Raw genomic sequence first — 18,116 nt, 5'->3', positions numbered from 1 at the left:
CACGCGGGCTCGGGGGAGTTGGGGCGGGAGGTGCAGGCTATGGGGAGGTTGAGTGACGGGGCAGGCTCTGAGCTGGGGCAGGGATGGGGGTGCAGGGGGTGCGGACACGCGGGCTCAGGGGAGTTGGGGGCGGGGGATTGCAGGCTATGGGGAGGGTGAGTGAGGGGGCAGGCTCTGAGCTGGGGCAGGGATGGGGTGCAGGGGGCGGACACGCGGGCTCGGGGGAGTTGGAGGCGGGAGGGTTGCAGGCTATGGAGAGGTTGAGTGAGGGGGCAGGCTCTGAGCTGGGGCAGGGATTGGGGTACAGGAGGGGTGCAGACACGCGGGCTCTGGGAGGGAGTTGGGGGTGGGAGGGTTGCAGGCTATGGGGAGGTTGAGTGAGGGGTGCAGGCTCTGAGCTGGGGCAGGGATTGGGGTGCAGGGGGTGCGGACACGCGGGCTCGGGAGGGAGTTGGGGGCGGTAGGGTTGCAGGCTATGGGGAGGTTGAGTGAGGGGGGCAGGCGCTGAGCTGGGGCAGGGGATGGGGTGCAGGGGGTGCGGACACGCGGGCTCAGGGGAGTTGGGGTGGGAGGGTTGCAGGCTATGGGGAGGTTGAGTGAGGGGCAGGCTCTGAGCTGGGGCAGGGGATGGGGTGCAGGGGCAGACACGCGGGCTCAGGGGAGTTGGGGCGGGAGGGGTGCAGGCTATGGGGAGGTTGAGTGAGGGGGCAGGCTCTGAGCTGGGGCAGGGATGGGGGTGCAGGGGGCGGACACGCGGGCTCAGGGGAGTTGGGGTGGGAGGGTTGCAGGCTTTGGGGAGGTGGAGTGCGGGGGGCAGGCTCTGAGCTGGGGCAGGGGATGGGGGTGCAGGGGGCGGACACGCGGCTCGGGAGGGAGTTGGGGGCGGAGGGTTGCAGGCTATGGGGAGGTTGAGTGAGGGGCAGGCTCTGAGCTGGGGCAGGGATGGGGGTGCGGGGGCGGACACGCGGGCTGGGGAGTTGGGGGCAGGAGGGTTGCAGGCTATGGGGAGGTTGGAGTGAGGGGGCAGGCTCTGAGCTGGGGCAGGGGATGGGGACAGGGGGCGGACACGCGGGCTGGGGAGTTGGCAGCTCGGCGCTGCACCAGGGGAAGGGGCTGCGGGGTTTCACACGGACACAGACACTTTCCCACAGTCCCGGGCGGGAGGCAGAGCCGGGGGCGGGGGTCTGGCCGGTGTGTCCCGCACTCGGGCTCCCGGCCGGAGCAGGGCCGCCCCGCAGCGCTGGCACAGACCGAGCGGCGCTGCGGGGTCGGGGCTCGACAGGCGGGGGCGGTGCCTGGAGCCCCGGGAACCCGCCCCCGGGCTGACACGCGGCAGAACCGAGACAGCCGGTGCCCCCGCCCGGCCCCGGATCTGCGCGCGCAGCGGGGGGCTCGGCTCGAGGGCCCCCCCCGGCCAGTGAATTTCTGCCCCGCTCAGCCCCTGGCAGCCCCTCCCCCCCGCTGCGATTTGCCCCCGGGGCTTTTCACCCCCCCGCGGAGCGGGCAGCGAAGCGCCGGGAGCGGTGAGGGCAGAGAGCGGGCAGCGGCGACAGCGGCGGTTACTGCGCAGGCTCCGTTCGGCTGCGCATGCTCAGTGCAGCCCAAGCAGCGAATCCGGAGCGGGGGCTGTTTCTGGCGTTACACCGGGCCCGTCACGTGACCCCCTCCCCCCTGTCCCCCGCGGGGTGCGTCACTTCCGGCCGCTGCTGGGGGAGGCTCTGGGCGCGCGGCAGAACCGGTAAGAGCCGAGCGGGCCCCGAGACCCCCCCCCCCGCCCTGAGCCCGGCCGGGAGCTGGGGCGGGGCGGGGGGTCCCGGGGCGGCCTCCGTAGCGGTGGGGGGGCCGGGAAACCCCCCCGGGGGGGGGAGGTGAGTGTGTGTCCGTGTCTCGCCCTTGCCCCTCCCCCACTGCCGCCCCCTCCCCCCCCGGGGGCTCCCCGCGGCCCGTGTGAGGGGGGGGAACCGTCACTGCCCGCGTGCGCTGGAGCGTCCCGTAAAATCCCCCCCCCCGGGGGCCCCTCACACCGCCCCTCCCCCCCGCGCAGGGGGTTTGTCTCCCCGCTGCCGGGGGCGGAGTCTGTGACCCGTTTTCCCCCCAACGCTCAGACCCGGATATAAAACATCCCAACCCCCCCCCCCCGCCCCGTTCTCCCGCCTTCGCTGCTGCCGCCGGACCGGGCCGAGCGCGGGGCCCCGCCTCGGTAACGGGACCGCGCGAGCCACCGCCCGGATCGACCCTGTGCCCGGGTCCCGCGGGACGGGGCCTCGGGGGCCAACGGCGCCGCTTTTCCCCCCGCTCCTCGGCCAGACCCTGGTGGGAACCGCTCGGATCTTATCCCTGATCGACACCTGCCCCCCCCCCGTGTGTGTGTGTGTGGGGGGGGGGGTTGGTTTTTTCCCTGAATTGCCTGACGTTATGTTGTGGTGGGTTTTATTCTGTGTGATTTGTTTTCATACGTATCTATTGTAGGGCAGCCTAGTGCCTTCAGCTGCCTTGTCTCTGTCCTGCTCCCCCTGCTGAGGCAGGATCCGGTCTCTGTAGATTATCTCTGTCCTGCCTGTTCTTAAAAACTTCCAGGGACAGAGACTCCCCAGCCCCCCTTGTAAGACTGTTCCCGAGCTGACCTGCCTTAGCTCTGGGGACACCCACACAGACTGTAGTGGTGAGCAGCTCTGGAGAGAGAGGAGACCCCAGTGAGTGGGCAGCTGGGTAAAGAGACTGAAGTGGGGAGGAGAAACATTGACGTGTCCAAGGTCACCCAGGCTGTCCGTGACCGAGCTAGAAATAGAGCCCAGTTCTAGGGCTGTTTTGGGCACTGAAGGTCTCTGCCACCCTGGTGTTTTAGGCGCTGGTGTAAACTCTTAGTACAGACAGAATTTACACTAGTGCGCTCTGATTGGCACTGGTGCACCATGTCCCAGTTTGAAGGCTTGTGGGTGGGATGGGGACACTGACTTCTCCTGACCCAGGGGACACCCCACAGCTGTGTGCAGGGACTGCAGCTGAGCTGCCCTGCCGAGACAGCCTGTGCATCCATGGACAAACCACCTCTTCCTGCAGCCTAATACAGTGGGGTCTGGGGACCTTTTCAAGCTGCGGGTGATGTGGCTCTGGAGTTACCGGGGTCTGTTCCTGGCTCTGTCCCTGACCTGCTTGGTGACCTGGGGGAAGTCACAGCCCCTCTGTGCTTTCCTCCTACCCATTGTCTACTTGGATTGTGAGCTCTTTGGGGCAAGGACCGCACTGATTGGTAGAGGTGTTAGTTAAAGCAATTTGGTGGAGGTGCGATTGTGATATGAGAAGATCTGGGTCTGAGTCCCCCATTGTGCGATGAAAGGAGAGAGGTGCATGTGTACCTTGAGCTTCCAGTCTGTCTCGTTTCTGCACTGAGCGGTGCACGTTGTCAGGAGGAAACGGGACTGTTTGCCATGGGAATGGTCAGCAGTGAGATGGGATGTGAGAGCAGTCTGTGTGCTTCACGATGGGTGAGTGAATGGAGACTGTTAACTGGAACTTCTGTGAGTAAGGATGAAAGAGTTGTAAAAAGGGGTGAAGGGGTGTTCAGTTGACCAAGTGTGCGGCTGCTTCTGGGGAGCAGGCCCAGTATCTGAGTGTAGAACAGGTGTCGGTAGCTCCTGTACAGCGCAGCTCACCTAAAACCACATTCTGCCTTAGCAGAGATAAGCGCTATCCTCTTCTGTTTGCTTCTGAAAGTTGCCTTTCCCAGAGCTTTACTGCCTTTGTGAATTGCAGAATTAGGATTACATTGGTGTGTACTTTCTCTGCATTACCTGATTATTACAAGTTTGAGTTTTGCTGATCTCTCTTCTGGAGGGGCACCAGACAGCTTCGGGCAACCTTAAATCCTGCTTTCATAAAGTTTTAATAGGTGAATTTCCTAGCTTTTTGCACAGAGCAATGTTGGCAGGAGGAGTTAGCAGGGCTATAGGCAGTTCTGGGTCTCACACAAGTTTGCAATCAGAGGCACAGGGAAGTGCAATGACTTACCCAAGGTCACCCAGCAGGCCCGTGGCAGAGCCAGGAATAGTCTGGGTCCAGTGCTCTCTCCACCTAGGTGCTGCGTGATTCTGAAGTTTTGCTCCCCTCTCCTGTACTTTTTGTTACGGTGGAATGGGAATAATGGTCATGCTTTCAAGTGTCTCTCTCCTCCTCCTGACACCATTTGCAGCTCCGCCTCCCCTTCTTTCAAGTGTTTGCCCTGGGCAGTGGTAACAGAGCCAGCGAGAGAAATCTCTGACATGGTCTGTGCCCCAGCTGGGCCTTCTGCTCCTGGTCCAGCAGTGCCCTAGCTCTGCGCCTCCTCTCCTATACACTCTGGCCTGCCCCTGCACCCCGTACACGTGTAACATGTGCCTTGAAACTATTCCTAGTTTGGATTTGGGAAGATTAAATTTGTTACCTTCAGCTCCCCCACACTCCAGTTTCAGTTGTTTGGTGGTGTCCCGATGGTTTTCCACTGATAGTTTGGGAGGGAGCAGGGCTGGACAGTTGAGTTTATAAAGTAGATGTTCAGTGTCAGCGCTTTGTTCCGTACGTATGACCCATACGCTGATCTCTGAGTCACTGAGTCTTGACCAGTGATGAGCTTTCTGTAGACACCTCGCAGGACCATCCTCCAAGCGATGTGTTTGGTGTGATGGGTTTGTCGGGTCTCAGGTGAGAGCTGCTGGCAAAGACCAAGTGACCCTTTGCCAAGGGATCTCTGTGTCACTGTCTGACCCCCCTAGGCCAGGGAGAGGACGACTTTATGCCAATGGCCTTCAGGACGGGTGCTGAGTTCACTGCAGTGCCCCATGTCCCCTCTCCGTTTGCCTTCTCGCTGTGCTGTCTGGGACGCTGCCCCGCTTCCTGCTCTCCAGGCGACCCCGTGTCTACTCCATGTGCCAGGCTGCTGGCAGCCCCCAGGGAGAGGCCATCCAGCCCATCGAACTGGTGCCCAACCGCTGGGCCTCAGGCCTTCTGGGGTGCAGCTCTGAGAGTCCCATTGGCCCCTGCCCCAGGGTGCTCCGGGGGCACGTCCTTCTCGGGGCACCAGGGGAAACAGCAAAAGAGCCGACTGTCGGCAAACAAGGGTAAATAAAGGAATGAAAGAGAAACGGGGAAAGCCCTGTGGACAGCTCCCATCAGGATCTGGGCCCCTCTTACTGCTGAGAGCCCTGGGAGCGTCTCAGTCCCCTTCAGAGTTTAGTGGGTCCCCAGCACAAGTTTTAACCTGCTCCCCCTTTGAGCTCCGGGATCCCCACCCACCCTCAGTGAAGGCCAGAGCCCCGAATGCTGCCAGCCCTCTCCTTGGGGCTGGAAATGCTCCACAGACTGTTCCCTTCCCAGGGTGCCCCCCCCAACGTCGAGTAGGCCTCTCCTGGTAGCTCCTGCTCCAGTCCTGACAGGCCAGTTCAGACTAAAGCAGCAGTTTAACCCCTTCTATGCCAGTGTGGGGTTTATATAGCCCTTCACAGGCGCCCAGGCCCAGGGAATGGCCCCCTATCAGCCCCATGCCTGAGGTGGTGGGGAGACCCACTGGCAGCATTGCCCTTGAGGGTGCTGCTCCCACTCCCTCCCCTCCCCCTTCACTGCCTGTCACCGTCACTTCCTGAGGGGTGACCCCAGGAGGTGTGTTTTGTTATCCCTTTCCCTGCCCCCTGGATCCATTCTGCCCCCTCCATCACTCACCTCTGTCTCAGGAGACAAGGTGGGTCATGGGGTGCGGGTGATGCTGTGCTGCAGATCCATCATCACTGGAGGGGTGGCAGCCTGGACCCCCCCTTGAAGGTTGCCGGGATGCTGACGTGCCCTGGAGGAGAACGGGGGCTTGGTGGAGACCACAGACCATTTGGCCCACACTGTGTGTCCCTGTGAAACCTGCTCTGCATTGCTGCCAATTGCTGCTGGTGGCGTTGTGCCCATTAGTCTCTGTAACGCTGTCCCCAGTGACTGGAGAGCACGAGCACCAGCCTCAGGCAGACTGGTGAGAAGCAGGGAACAAACCCAAATTGGGTGTGAGGTCTGTATGGAGATTTCACCAACCAAGAATCCAGTGTAAACGCTTCAGGCTCTGTAACAGCGTTAACATGGAACCACAGACAGTCCCCTTGGGTGATCCCATATATCTCACCACGCAGGTGAGCTCACCTTTGTGACACATGGTCCCTTCCTCCAGGGGTTCTCAATCTTTTTCTTTCTGAGCCCTCCCCCCAACATGCTGTAAAAACTCCACTGCCCATGTGGCCCACAATAAAATCCAGGGCTGCATATAAAATCCAGGGCTGGCGTTAGGGGGCAGCAAGCAGGGCACAGGGGCCCCCACAAAGCTACATTGCTTAGGCGTTGGCTTCAGCTCTGAGTGGTGGGGCTCAGGGCCCTGGATTTCAGCCCCATGCGCTGGGACTTCAGCTTTCTGCCCTGGGCCTCAGCGAGTCTAATGCCGGCCTTGCTTGGCAGCCCCCCTGAAAGCTGCTCACGGCCCCCCAGGGGGCCCCAGACCCCTGGTTGAGAACCACTGCCTTACCCCACTAATCACAGCAATGTTCAGGTTACTGCCAGTCCCAAAGGACCAGTCACTTCCTTAGGTCAATTGAATCTTAGATCGTCCAACAAAGACAACACTTGTAGCCAGTCCTGTAATAACCTGTATTAAATTTTATTTAAAACCAGAGTTGTTTACAAAGTTAAGGCAGGTTAAAGCAGATGCAGATGAGTTACAGTCTTAAATTTCAAAAGGTAACAGAAGCTTCTATAATAAGCAAGTTCTGCATAGCCTGGGTTAGTCCTAAAGAATAAGAAGCTTCATAAGCTCTTGCTTATGCCTAGAAACTTTGCCCCCCAGAGTCCAAGCAGCATACAGATCATCAGTTCCTTCTGTATGGGGTTTTTACCCTTCCTGCCATGTGCTCTGAGCTGCAAACTCAGCCAGAGGGAAGTGAAGAGCACAACAACAGTCTTGTGTCGTCTTTAATATCCCATAATAGTCTATCTGGTGTGGATGGACCTTTCCTGCCAGGCAGGGTGTAATGCATTCGGTTGCCAGTCAGCACTTCACCTAGGTAAAGTCTCTCTCCTGTCTGGTGATTTACAGAGGCTCACAATGCAGCTAGTCAGATATTAACCCTGGCAGCAAATCACATGCATTTAGTAAAGTCTAAACCCATTGTTATAATTCTAATACCTCTTTTAACAATACTAACACAGGTGAGTCAGACTGATCCCAGCGATGCGTTTGTCCATGTTCAGTTAAGACTTGGGAGCTTTTGCAAGACCTAACACCTCATCTGCCAGTGTCACAGGCAGGCTGGGCAGGGATGGTGTCTCTAGCCTCTGTTTGCCAGAAGCTGGGAATGGGCAACAGGGGATGGATCACTTGATGGTTACCTGTTCTGTTAGTTCCCTCTGAAGCACCTGGCATTGGCCACTGAGCTAGACGGACCATTGCTCTGATGCAGTGGGCAGCTCTTATGTTCACAGTCTGTATGAGGAGTATCTACTCATTGGGACTCACTGGGGAGCCACAGAAAGGAACAAGATGTGCTGAGGCAAGAAGGCCCCGTCTCAGAGCCCCCGGGGTCACGCTTCCCAAAGGCTAAAACTAGGCCCAGCCCATGAAAGGGGCACTGCCAGGAGAGACTGGATAAAGGCTGGAGCATCCAACAGCTTTGTAAACCTGAGAGAGCTGCCTTGGGGACAGTGACAGGGAGAATCCCCAGAGTGACTCCTTTGATTCTGCTCTTCTCTGGCCTCTGATTGATAGAATCATAGAACTGGAAGGGACCTCGAGAGGTCGTCTAATAAGAACCTTTTGTGTACTTGCAAACTGTGATCATGTCCCCTCTCAGTCTTCTTTTCTCCAGACTAAACAAACAAAATGTTTTCAATCTTCCCTCATAGGTCATGTTCTCTAGACTTTTAGTCATTTTTGTTGCTCTTCTCTGGACTTTCTCCAATTTGTCCACATCTTTCCTGAAATGTGGCCCCCAGAACTGGACACACTATTCCAGTTGAGGCCTAATCAGCGGAGTGGAGCGGAAGAATTACTTCGTGTCTTGCTTTTTGCAACAGTGTAACACTGTTGACTCATATTTAGCTTATGATGCACTGTGACCCCTAGTTCCCTTTCCGCAGTTCTCCTTCCTAGAGTCATTTCACATTTTGTATGTGTGCAACTGCTTGTTCCTTCTTAAGTGAAGTACTTGGGATTTGTCCTTACTGAATTTCATCTTATTTACTTCAGACCATTTCTCCAGTTTGTCCAGATCATTTTGAATTTTAATCCTATACTCCAAAGCACTTGCAACCCCTCCCAGCTTGGTATCGTCCACAAACATAAGTGTAACACAGAGACTCTGCTGCTGGGAGGGTTTCACCATGTGTCAGAGGGTTACACCCTGGTGGGCGGGGGCTAGGCCTGTACTGGAATAAGGTCACTCTGTGCTCCACAGTGTGGCAGAACCTAGAATGTCCATTAGCAGGGAAAATCCTGGGGAATCGGCTTGTGGAATGGACAAAACCCCACCTGAATTCTCTCACCTTGCCCTTCTCGCCCTGGCAGGTTACAGAATAACGTCCACGTTTCGCTCCAGATCATCCCCTCCTCCCAGGGGGAAGGAAATGGCTGCAGTGGAGCTGGCTCAGGTAAGGGATTCTCAGGGAGCTGGTGGTGGGTTCTGCTTGGAGGGAGAGGAGCAGTAAATGCATAGGAGGGTGGGAATTGCTCGAGGTGGTGGGAGGCAGGAACTATCTAGGGTGGAGGAAGGGAGGGGACAGGATGTGACAAAGCTTCTGAGACTTGTGTAATGTAGGGTGTGATGGATTGTCACCCCGGGGTGCACTGTGGGGCTTCTGGGAACCGCTGTGCCTCTAACCCTGAAGCTGGGCTGGCCCTTCTCACAGTGGTTGGCCGGAGATTCAGCCAGCCTCCAGGCCCTGTTATCACCCAACACGACAGCAGGTGGTGCCATGCAGCCAGCTAAGCTACCTGAGTGCTTTACTTAAGCCACTCAAGGACAGAGAAGACAACAGCCAATTTCCCAGCGGTAAGTGATAGCAAAGCGATCAAAGCAGATTACTTAGGCCTAGTTTGAGTTTTTGGTTATTTGCTAACATACTAGATGGATAGAATTTGAACTAGCAATTTCTCCCCCTTACTGATGATAGAAGCAGTCCACCAAGTTTCCATATGCAAGCTTGAAATCCCTTTACCCTGGGACCAACACTTCCCCCAGTTCAGTCTTTGTTCCTCAGGTGCTTCCTCAGGTGGAGAAAGTGAATAAGGAAAAGTTATTTACTTGTTCATGTAATATAAGAACTAGGGGCCACCAAATGAAATTAATGGGCGGGCGGCAGGTTTAAAACAAATAAAAGGAAGTTCTTCTTCACGCAGCACACAGTCAACCTGTGGAACTCCTTGCCTGAGGAGATCCTGAAGGCTAGGACTATAACAGCATTTAAAAGAGAACTGGATAAATTCATGGAGGTTAAGTCCATTAATGGCTATTAGCCAGGATGGGTAAGGGTGTCCCTAGCCTCTGTTTGTCAGAGGGTGGCGATGGATGGCAGGAGAGAGATCACTTGATCATTACCTGTTAGGTTCACTCCTTCTGGGGCACCTGGCATTGGTCACTGTCAGTAGACAGAATACTGGGTTGGATGGACCTTTGGTCTGACCCAGTACGGCCGTTCTTATTCCTAGATTGATAGATTCTAGGACTGGCAGGGACCTCGAGAGGTCATCGAGTCCAGTCCCCTGCCCTCGTGGCAGGACCAAATACTGTCTAGACCATCCCTGATAGACATTTATGTAACCTACTCTTAAATATCTCCAGAGATGGAGATTCCACAACGTCCCTAGGCAATTTATTCCAGTGTTTAACCACCCTGACAGTTAGGAACTTTTTCCTAATGCCCAACCTAAACCTCCCTTTGCTGCAGTTTAAGCCCATTGCTGCTGCTTCTATCCTTAGAGGCGAAGATGAACATGTTTTTTCCCTCCTCCTTATGACACCCTTTTAGCTACCTGAAAGATTCTATCATGTCCCCTCTCAGTCTTCTCTTTCCAAACTAAACAAACCCAATTCTTTCAGCCTTTGTTCATAGGTCATGTTCTCTAGACCTTTAATCATTCTTGTTGCTCTTCTTTGGACCGTCTCCAATTTCTCCACATCTTTCTTGAAATGTGGTGCCCAGAACTGGACACAATACTCCAGTTGAGGCCTAACCAGTGCAGAGTAGAGCGGAAGAATGACTTCTCGTGTCTTGCTCACAACACACCTGTTAATGCATCCCAGAATCATGTTTGCTTTTTTGCAACAGCATCACACTGTTGACTCATACTTAGCTTGTCCACTATAACCCCTAGATCCCTTTCTGCCGTACTCCTTCCTAGACAGTCTCTTCCCATTCTGCATGTGTGAAACTGATTGTTCCTTTCTAAGTGGAGCACTTTGTATTTGTCTTTATTAAACTTCATCCTGTTTACCTCAGACCATTTCTCCAATTTGTCCAGATCATTTTGAATTATGACCCTGTCCTCCAAACCAGTTGCAATCCCTCCCAGTTTGGTATCATCTGCAGACTTAATAAGTGTACTTTCTATGCCAATATCTAAATGGTTGATGAAGATATTGAACAGAGCCGGTCCCAAAACAGACCTCATGAACCCCATTTGTTATTCCTTTCCAGCAGGATTGGGAACCATTAATAACTACTCTGAGTACGGTTATCGAGCCAGTTATGCACCCACCTTATAGTAGCCCCATCTAAGTTGTATTTGCCTAGTTTATTGATAAGAATATCATGCGAGACCGTATCAAATGCTTTACTAAAGTCTAGGTATACCACATCCACCACTTCTCCCTTATCCACAAGGCTTGTTATCCTATTAAAGAAAGCTCTCAGATTGGTTTGACATGTTTTGTTCTTCAGATACAGAGTCAATATCCATAACTTCAGATAACAAACATGATCCATGCACACAAATAGGATAATCATATTCGGCCAATCACAACTTTTCCAATGACACTGCACATGACGCATCTTGCACAAAATGCCTAATAATTATGGCCTAATCATTTTATACTCCTACCACTATGCTGAATGTGGGGTGTAGTGTCAGATAGGGCCTAATTTCAAGGCACAGGAGTTGGGAATGGAACTTCCCCTCTTTGTGGAACAGGAAATAACCCCCCAGCCAGGGCTGGGAAAACTTCCCAGACTCCCCAGTGCTGGAGCCGGAATCTACTGACACTTCATTAGTTACCACCACCCCCAATCTTTGTGGCAACTGCAAACTTTATCACTGATGATTTTATGTTCTCTTCCAGGTCATTAATAAGAACCAGTCCTTGTGGGAAGCCCCTAGAAAGAAATCCACTCGACCATAGTTCCCCATTTACAATCCCAGTTTTTAATCTATTTAATATATGCCCTGTGTATTTTTTATCTTTCTAGTTTTCTAGTCAAAATGTTGTGCTGAACCAAGTCACATGCCTTACAGAAGTCTAGGTATATTACATCAATACTATTAGTTGCAACAAAACTTTTGATCTCATCCAGTAAGGATATCCAGTTAGTTTGACAATCTATTGTGTCTAAACCTTTGTTAATGGGTACTAATTATATTACCCTCCTTTAATTGGTTATTAATGAACTCCAGTATCGGCTGCTCCATTCTCTTGCCCAGTATCGATTTTAGACTAACACTCTTGTAATTAGCTGGGTCATCTCTTCTACACTTTTTAAATATTGGCACAGCATTAGCTTTATTCCAGTCTTATGGAATTTCCTCAGTGTTCCAAGTCCTAATGAAAATCAACACTAACAGTCCACCACGCTTCTCCACCGGGTCTCTCAAAACTCTTGTTATCTGGACCTGCTGATTTAAACACATCTAACTGTAATACCTGCTGTTTAACATACTCATGAGTTGTTGTTGGAATGGAAAGTGTCGTCGTCAACATCTTATGATATGAGTTACATCATTTGTTTTTCTCCAAATCCAGGAGAGAAATATTTATTGAACACTTTTACCTCTTCTGCATTATTTTTGATAATTCTGCCATTTCTATCTAGTAATTGACCACTACCGTTGTTAGGATTAATTTTGTACTTAATATACTTTTAAAACTTCCTTCTTATTTTTCATTGATTGATCATTGATTTCTGATAGCTTCCTTACCAATTTTCTACAAATCTGACCTCCTAACTTATAGTCTTTACTATTGACTTCCCTTTCTTCCATATATTTTATTTGGAGAGTGTTGGGATTCCTACCAGGGAGCCACCAGCAGGGTCCAGAGACAGCCCCATCTCCTGTATCAAGCTCTGGCTAGTGGGTATGTGATAAATGTGATGACCCTGCCTCCGTCTGTCAGCTGGGAGACACAAAGGTTCTCTCTTTCTACCCTCTGATGCCGCCTGGCTGTTCTAGGCAAGGTGGGGTGGGACTCTGTTAACATGTGCCTCCATTTACCTGGTGCTGCTGTTCCGTGAATAGTGGGGCAGCAGGTACTGAGTGTTGAATTCTTGCTCTTTCAGGGGCTGGTGACCTTCGAGGAGGTGGCTGTGTATTTCACCAGGGAAGAGTGGGCTCTGCTGGACCCCACTCAGAGAGCCCTCTACAGGGATGTCATGCAGGAGAACTATGAGAATGTGACCTTGCTGGGTAACGATTCCCGTCCTCTTGGAATAGGAAATGAAGAGATAAGGTTCATGCCAGCCCCACAATGCCACCTCTACTCTGTCCTGTTTCAGCATCACCCCAATATGCCAGTGACACACACACACTACCAGAGACCCTCCTGCTGCAGAACACTTTGGGAACAGCGCACAGGAGCCGTATTGCAGTGTCAAATAGCTCCTGTTTGCTCAAGTAAACTTCTTTGAGATGGGGCAACCACATCCGCACGGAGTATTTGAGATGTGGGCGTACCATCGATTTGTGTAGAGGCAATATGATATTTTATGTCTTATTATCTATTTCTTAATGATTCCCAACATTCTGTTCGCTTTTTTCACTGCTGCTGCACACTGAGTGGATGTTTTCAGAGAACTATCCACAGTGACTCCAAGATCTCTCTTGAGTGGAAACAGCTAATTTAGATCCGATCATTTTGTATGTATAGCTGGGATTATGTTTTCCAATGGGCTGCAATATGTGTTATCCTGACATCTAGTACTGCTGAGATCCTGCATTCAGTGATATCCCTGCGCTTCCTGTTCCCTTTCTCCACTGAACCTCACCAGCCCATGCTTCCTGTTCCCAGCTTCCCCAGGACTCTCTTATTGTCTCTGAACCTCTCTGTCAGCAAGAAGCAGTGCCAGGGAGACTTGCCCTCTCTCTGGAGTCTTTGATTTCTGGGACATGGATTTACTTTCTCTGTGTTTTAGGGACTCTTTGAAATTGAGTGTCTGTGATATTAACCACAGTGCAACCTGGACTGTTGAACAGCTGTGTCCCCTCAGTTCCCAAGCTGGGGTGCCTTTTACACTGCTCTACTGTGAGAGCAGCCACTCCTGGGCAGGTAACGCACAGTCTCCAGCATGTAACTCACTCCCAGCTACACAGTATTGAGTGCTGCTAGTCAGTGACTTATAAGTTACAGTGCAGCACAGGAGAACCCCAGAAAATTCTCTGCTCCCAGACTTCTCCCAGAAATGTGCATCTTTCCCTGTCCAGCACACTCCTGAACAACGCAAGCTCATATGAAGTCTGTCATTTCATCAGTGGAAAATGACATGCGCCAGCCTTGTTATCCCAGATGGAGTTTCCAACACACTTTATTACAAACACACTGGTTAGATAAAGAATAAAACAAGATAGTTAACAATCAAAAAAAATATTTTAAGATACAGATAATGAGGCATAAAGCTCAGAATTGTTTACAAAAGAAATGCAAAGATAAAACACAAATTAACATCTAAGTTAACCAGCTGAAACGGATTCAAGGCAAATGTTTCTCTCACCATGTGCTGAGACATGCTGGTTTTCCTTTCAGCCAGGACTGGCCTAACCCACCCCTTCCTCCCACGTTCAGCTCTTCAGGAGTTGTCATGAGCAGAGGGACAGGGGAGAGAGAGAGAGTCTGAAGCATTTTCCTCACCTCTTTTTATAATTCTGTCCTTTGTACTAGAAACAACTTCAGTTCTCAGCTGAGTCATGGTGCCAGGCTGTCTGTCGGAGATATGAGAATTGTGAGGGAAAGTCTACAGAAAGAGCTTTGGAGCTTTGGTCAAGCTAGTAGGCCTGAAGTATTAGCTGATCTTGCTTCTCTGTGTAAAGGGCATAGAAAGGCAGAGTGGAATGGAAAATCCCCCAGATTGGGGAACAAGTGAAGCCAGGGGGCTGGACTCGATGATCTTTCAAGGTCCCTTCCAGTTCTAGGAGATTGGTATATCTCCAATTATTTATTTTAATTTAAATCCCCCAAATTGGGGAACAATGGCTTTGTGTGCATAAGGGCCCTAGTAGGTGAAGTGGAAAGTCCCCAAACACACTGATTTGCAGTAACCGAACTTTTGAAACATAACCACAATGGAAGTGTTAGAAAAGTCAAACCACAAACTAGACTAGGAATAACAATAACAGGAAAGGCCGAATATGGAAAACTGATTGTTCAGTTTGCTTTTGACCTGCATCATATTTGGCAATATATTCCAAATAAGGAAATTAACGTGCAACGTATGTGCCATTGATTGTGGTTTTAAGCTTTAAAAGGCTTGTGTGATTTTTAGCTCAGGGGGACAGTATTCCAATAGCTGTCGCCCCCTACGCACTTTTAACCAAGAAAAGAGCCTCAGGCAGAGCTGATTCAAAATCAATCGTGTGGTTGTTTTCCGCAACAACTTCAAGTGGTCCCTATGATGGAATGTAAATGTCTTCTTCACACCTTCCCCCTGCAGGAGAATGGCTGTTTGACCAGCTGTTTGCCTTGCTGTCTCTGAGGAACTGCTCTGTGGGTGTTCCCCAGAATTGTAACTTTTTCCATAATCTCATACTGTAAAATCTCATAACTTTACAGACAGTGTTACTACACATTTTAACAGGAGGATAATATTCAGTAGATTATGCATTTTCAAATGATATCTCACAAGCCATACTGTGTACAAAATTGATAATTTTCTAGAAGAGTGAACATAGGGGTTGTGGCAAAGTTCCTCCTCTCCTCTAGTAGGTCCTGCGCTTATTGGCGGATTTCTTCCCCTCAGTGGTTTTCCCCTTGGGTGAAACCCATAGTCTGGATCAACTACTCCTATGTCTGTTTAGGAGTAGTGAGACTTGGGGGGAACCCGGTCCCACCCTCTACTCCGGGTTCCAGCCCAGGGCCCTGTGAATTGCAGCAGTCTCTATAGTGCTACTTGTAACCGCTGCTTGACTGCTACAGCTCCCTGGACTACTTCCCCATAGCCTCCTTCAAACACCTTCTTTATCCTCACCACAGGATCCTCCTGGTGTCTGATGCTGCTTGATTGTATGGTGTTTCCTCAATCCTCCAGTAGTACACCCTCTCAGGTCTTAGTTCCTTGTGTCTCTGACTCCCAGCTCCTCATACGCACTTCCTTCCTCTGGCTCCTCCTCCCCAGACTGGAGTGAGCTCCCCTTTTTATACCAGGTGCCTTGATTAGCCTGTCCTGATTGGCTGCAGGTGCTCCAATCAATGTAGCTCTCTCCGGTGCCTTCTGGAAAGTTCTTAATTGGCCCCAGGTGCCTTGATTAGCCTGGAGCAACTGCCATTTTGGTTCCTATGGTACTAGGGATTTGCTTAGCCTGGAGCTAACATACCTGCTCCTCAATACCTTCCTGTAGCCATCCGGCCTTGCTCCATCACAGGGTGTAGACTGACACAGTGTCTGTGTGTGTGTTCCCAGCAGATATGTGGGTATTTCAATCCCTCATAAGCACAGTGTTTGGCATCTTCATGGACCTGGGGAACTGGTCCTGCGAATTCACTGGTTTACCAAGTGTGACACTGTATGGAATTGTGAGACACTTTGGTATTAATAATAAAATAATATAATCTTATCAAATTGCAATGAATCATGCTAGATATGCCATTTAAGGTGTCAGGGGAAATGTTATGATTTTCCAAGTATGATCATTTTGTTTCTATGTCTGTATCACCTTTGTATTGTGAGTTATAGATATGTAGGGTATATCTGTATTTCCAGACTTGTGCAGTGTTTCTGGGTGACACCCCCAGACATATTGGCATCAACACTGCCTAGCCTGTTTGATGGCCCATTGAGGGTCATCATCTGTACAATGAGCCCATGGAAAGGACCAAGGGGATACACCTATTGCGTCAGCAAGACATGCCGGGTATGCCTGTGTAATGAGAACTCCAAGGCTTTTCCATGCCACATGCTGTGAAGCTTGTGTTTGGGACACAGGAAGTACAAGCCACATAGCAAAAGGAATATAAAGGGCAGCTGCATCATCTCCATTTTGTCTTCAATCCCCTTGCGTGCCTCTGGAGCAACTTCTCTACAAACTGAACCCTGGAACAAAGGACTGAATGACCCATCCAAGCTATGGATGTGTTCCAGACGGACTTCCAAGCCAGCAACTCACCAATACTGCTAAGAACCTAATATATCCATTTTGGAATGTATCTGACTGCTTTCCCATTTAACTTCTTTCTGCTTTTCTTTCGTTTAAACCTTTAGTTTAGATGCTAAGGATTGGCTGGCAGTGTGGTATTTTGGGTAAGATCCAAACCTATACTGGCCTGGTGATGTGGCTGACCTTTGGGGTCAGAAGATCATTTTGTTTATGTGAGCAGAGTTTTGAAATAACCTCTCACTGTACTGGGCCTAAGTGCTGATTAGGAGTCAGAGAACTGGGATGCAATAAAGGGGGCGTGTGATTTCTTTTTTCAGCTTCTCGATAACCCGAGTGGGTGATCCCTTTTTCAGCCTGCCCTGATCTTGGCATTTTCAGTGAGACCTGCCTCTGGCCCACCAGGTCATACTAAGCACTGAAGTTAAATTAATAGAATGTTTTTTATGACAAAGTCTTATGAAATCAAGTGAACTCCTTTGTTTTCTTTCATCTGAGCAGGGTTTCCTGTTACCCAGCCTGATGTGATCTCCCAGCTGGAACAAGGGGAAGAGCCATGGGTCCCAGACCTCCAGGGTTCAGAGGAAAGAGAGATCCTGAGAGCTCCCTGCACAGGTGAGGAAACATTAAACCACACAGAATCTGTAAGTGCCTGAAGGAAACATCTGGGATGCCCAACAAAGCCCTTGGGGAGATCTCTCAGTTCATTATTATCCCTAGCAGGAGTCGTATCCTCAGGGTAACTATAGCTCATGGCTTCCTATAGATCCTAGCAGACACCAGGCAGTAGCTTCCTCCCTTCCCCCTGCATATTTGGATGGGATGTGAAGGCTGAATTCATCCCCCTCCTCTCTCCTATTTGGGGGAAGAGTTTGGGGGAGTTCAGCTCCTGATTTTTATTTAACCTGTTTTCAGCACTTGTTTTGGTTTGGTCTTCCCCTTTCCATCCCTGTTTGAGGTTTCTGTCTCTGTCACAGCAGGTGATGCAATGGCATGTGAGAAAGAGGAGCAGAATTTTCAGCCTGAAGATGTCGAGCCAGTGGGTAAAAACAGAACATTATCGCAAAGATCGAAAAGGAATGTGTCCAGGAGTCATGAGCAGGGAAACTCCTGGGAGATTCAGCACAGACCAGAAACAGAGCAAGGAAACCAGCCAGGAGAGAAATTGGATAAATTTATTTTCTCTTGGGGAACTCAGAAGATCCTCATGGAAACCACAACACAACAGGAAATCCTTAGGCGAAAGAGAAAAAATACATGCCCTGAGTGTGGGAAAAACTTCATTCACGGATCAAACCTTTCTGTTCATCTGAGAATCCACACAGGGGAGAGACCCTACAAATGCAGTGAGTGTGGGAAAACCTTCAATCGCAGCTCACACCTTATTGCCCATCAGAAAATCCACACAGGGGATAGGCCCTATAAATGCTGTGAGTGTGGAAAATGCTTCACTGAGAGTTCAGACCTTTCTGTACATCAGAGAATCCACACAGGGGAGAGGCCCTACAAATGCAGTGAGTGTGGGAAAACCTTCAATCGCAGTTCGGACCTT

The 18,116-nt window shown here is 51.0% G+C and overlaps 1 pseudogene; it reads left to right on the top strand.

The window, feature by feature from the left end:
- Window positions 1–17,804: 17,804 nt before the first annotated feature.
- The window catches only part of LOC120381647, a 438,779-nt pseudogene continuing 438,467 nt past the window's right edge, over window positions 17,805–18,116 (top strand).

This window comes from Mauremys reevesii, linkage group 14 (genome assembly GCF_016161935.1).
Source record: "Mauremys reevesii isolate NIE-2019 linkage group 14, ASM1616193v1, whole genome shotgun sequence".
Taxonomy (NCBI): Eukaryota; Metazoa; Chordata; order Testudines; family Geoemydidae; genus Mauremys; species Mauremys reevesii.
This window is presented reverse-complemented; position numbering and strand designations above follow the sequence as displayed.